We start from the raw sequence: 4,161 nt of genomic DNA, 5'->3' as shown, positions 1-4,161 counted from the left end.
ATGGATAGAACTCACACAACATTAGGTTTCGTTACCAGTACGGTTAGACACATCCCTGAGTATGCGGTACTGTTTAGGTCTCCGTTCTATAGAATGGACATCAATTCACCAGAATCAGTACAGAGGAGAATGACCAAAATGGTACATGGGCTCAGAAATTTACCTTACGAGAACAGGCTTAGACACCTTAATTTACTCTCTCTGGAAAGAAGCAGGGTCTGGGGTGATCTAATAAAGGTGTTCAAGTGGATCAAAGGTTTTAACAAGAGTGGTGCAAACAAGGTCATCATATTAATACAACAAGACAGGACACGCAGTAATAGATTTAAATTGGACAAATGCAGATTTAAGAAGGAAATAGGTATGAGTTGGTTTATCAATAGAGTAGCCAACGAATGAAATAGACTTAATATCCATGTAGTGAGTGATGAAATTGTCGCTTGTTTTAAGAAAAGGTTGGATAGCTTTATGAATGGGGATGACATGTGGTAATGGACATGGAACTGCCTAGTGTAGGCCTTATGGTCCCTTGTATTCTGTTTCTTATGTACTTATATTTATAAATGCGTACGCGTGTGTGCATGTGCAATTTGGCAAGAAAACTCTTGTCACGCTCTTGGCGTCAATCCGGACCTAGCCTTCCGTAACGGCGACATGACGTCATATTCCTTTGCTCCACAGGAAGCTTATAACACGGTCCAATTCCTCACGCCATCGTGGGCACACAAATACAACTAAAATGTGAAATGGCGTGCGTTCCACGGGTTCGCAAGAAATGAACTTCCGTGTGTCATCACGAGGAATAAATATGTAAAGGATACGAGCCAGCAAGGGTAGTACTAGGCTCGTGAAATGTATTTGGTAGTCGTTTGTGTCGGGTCTCAACCAGGAACCAGGGTTCCTTGGAACCCTAAGGTTCCGCAAAAGGTCCTTAATTAAGGTCAGGTGCCACTGAGTCAAGTTTTACTGAGGAAATCCCATTTCCCTTCGCGTTTTAAGACTGAGGACGGGGTCCATGGTAGTAACGCTATGGATGATTATTAAAACGAGTGCCATCATGGAAATGGTAACAGGATGGTAAGGAAAACACAGAAAGCAGTTTGAGTTCTGCCTCACTAACGTTTCGTCTTGACCAGGATATCCTCAAAGAATAGGCAAAAATTAGTTTACTAATAGGGTGGTCGACGAATGGAATAGACTTAGTAATCATGTAGTAGTGAGCGCCGAACTATTGGTTGTTTTAAGAAACGGTCAGACAGATTTATGGATGGGGATAGCAGGTGGTAATGAACATGGAACTGCCTAATGTAGGCCTTATGGTCTCTTGCAGTCTCCTTCATTCTTATGTTCTTATGTACTTATGTTCTTATGTTCTTTTGTTTTTATGTTCTTATGTTCTTATGTTCATAAGTTCATATGTTCTTATGTTCTTTTGTTTTTATGTTCTTATGTTCTTATGTTCATAAGTTCATATGTTCATATATTCATATGTTCTCGTGTTATTGTGTTCTTGTGTTATTGTGTTCTTATGTTCTTAATACATATGAAATTAAAACAACACCTTTTACACCCCGTGTCTTAGATTACCCCGTTCCTCCGCAGTCCAACTCCCTCTTCTTACCCTTCCGTTCTGCTCCGCGAAGTATCAAGCTACGCAGTGCTCTAGCTAATCTAACTAATAGTAATCCCAACAAGAAGAGAATGGAGAGATCAATGAAGGGAATAACGCTGAGAGACCAAGAGTAAGTTGGGTGAGAGAGCAGACTAGAGTGAAAGATATTGTGGAGGCGGTAAAAGAGAGGAAGTGGAATTGGACAGGTAAGTTAGTACGTATGATTGATGAGCGATGGAATAAGTGTGTTACTGAGTGGACGCCGCGAGATGGGAAGCGTGGAAAAGGGAGACCAGACAGAAGGTGGAGAGATGAGATTGAGAAGTTTGCAGGAGTGACGTGGCAGAGGTTTGCGCGGTCGTGTGAATCATGGAATGCTATGAAGGAGGCCTTTGTTCAGCAGTGGACTCAGGATGGCTGATTTCACTGATTGATTGAATGTCAACAAGAAGGTAGTGCTACTTTTCGTGTGTTTGTTCCCCGTAGACTTTTGTATTGACACCTCAATCACATCTGTTGGGATCAATCTCGGACTATTCACGTCGAGTTAGAATAGGATTCATTCTTGATAATCGATAGTTACGATACTAATAGTGCTGGTGTTGTGGTACTGCGATTGCTTGCTAATTCAGTGCTCTGAGTTCGGTCCCCGTCCAGGGTTGAAAAGCATTACAGCACAGCAGTCCTGCAGCCCTCTCTGTTAAACAAAAATGTGTGTGTGTGTGTGTGTGTGTGTGTGTGTGTGTGTGTGTGTGTGTGTGTGTGCGTGTGTGTATGTGTGTGTGTGTGTGTGTGTGTGTGTGTGTGTGTGTGTGTGTGTGTGTGTGTGTGTGTGTGTGTGTGTGTGTGTGTGTGTGTGTGTGTGTGTGTGTGTGTGTGTGTGTGTGCGTGTGTAAGGTCAGAACACTCCTCGTAGATTGGCCCATATATGAGCTCTGAGCTCTCCTCCGAGAATGCAATAGCTATCAATAACGACTCAAACACGTCATCCAAGACCACACACACACACACACACACACACACACACACACACACACACACACACACACACACACACACACACACGCACACACACACATATACACACACTACTCTCTGCTTCCGCCCTTGAGACCCCAGTAACAAAAGCACGTTTTCACGTTAATATACCAAGGCTGGCTCAGAGATCATCGAGCCAGTCTCAAAAGTACACATTAACACACCTCACTCTATAGACAAGCCAACCATGACTATCGGCTCAATTCCGAGTCGTACGAAATTCTCAACGTTTCGAATCTTTCCCGCTTTTGTCGTCCTTCTTTCCTCTTCCTCCTCCTCCTGGGCATATTTACAAGTCCGAAACAAAGTTTGGCAACTCTACCACCACGCCCACGAGCGTAAGGCCACACGTGGCTAGCCTGACGCCCTTCGCTTGTCAGAGAAACTTGAGACTCGCGAAGTTGAGACGACGCCATCGGCAAGATCGACGTTGGTTCCAGGGTACTCTGGGGCCTTTGTGTTTGGTTAGATTAGTTTAGGATACGTTTGTATAGACACGGTAAAGGAAACATGGACTGGAGGTGAAGCTTTTATTCCTGACGTTACGTCTATCGACTTTCTCATTCCTTTGAGAAAGTCGATAGACGAAACGTCAGGAATAAAAGCTTCACCTCCAGTCCATGTTTCCTTTACCGTGTCTATACAACTTGTTCACATGGATTTTCATCTGTCTAGGATACGTTTGTTTAGTTTAAAGTTAGATTAGGTTAAATATTGCTAAATAATGGATGAGGCTTTCGTGTTTGGTTAGATTAGTTTAGGATACGTTTGTTTAGTTTAAAGTTAGATTAGGTTAGATATTCCCAAAGAATGGATGGGATTTACAGGATGCTGTGTGTTCGTGGCCGACTGTCTTTCGACGTTGTTCTTCCTGAGTTAACTTTTTTCCACTTGCGACAAGAAAGGATAAATCAGTCAACACCTTCAAGACTCTTTGTCGATGTTTGTTGTTGATAGTACTGCTACGTTCGCCATCTTTATTCTATTCCTTACTTTATTGTCTGTGTGTATGTGCTTGTGTGTGTGTGCGTGTGCGTGTGTGTGTGTGTGTGTGTGTGTGTTTGGTCAATGCAATTTTTCATCCCCTCTTTTGTGTATGCATGCGAACGAATGTTGGCGAGACTGAAGAAGACCATTAAATCTCGTATTTATCCTGGTATTCAAGGTCCACTCGAGCCAACTCGTAATCAATGACTTGTACTTTCACTTGTCTCAACCCTCTGCTAAGACTTGAGCTAGCTTCAGGCTTCATCAAATATAATCTTGTACCTTAACTTTCTACGGTCAAGGATTCAAATTCATTAATATAAATTTAGTTAATTATTTAAAACGGTGGGCGTTTCTTTTGCTTGTGATAAATGTAATAGCCGAGGCCTACCAAGGAAAGTTAATTGAGAAATCGCAGACGATGACCTTGAGAGGGCGCGTCTAAAGCTTTGATGACGTCATGTCGCCGATGACCAGTCTGTATCGACGTCGCTGAAGAACACGAAACGCAGCACAATTTCCAT

This window comes from Oratosquilla oratoria, chromosome 44 (genome assembly GCF_046742065.1).
Source record: "Oratosquilla oratoria isolate Oo_2021 chromosome 44, ASM4674206v1, whole genome shotgun sequence".
In the NCBI taxonomy this organism is placed as follows: domain Eukaryota; kingdom Metazoa; phylum Arthropoda; class Malacostraca; order Stomatopoda; family Squillidae; genus Oratosquilla; species Oratosquilla oratoria.
This window is presented reverse-complemented; position numbering follows the sequence as displayed.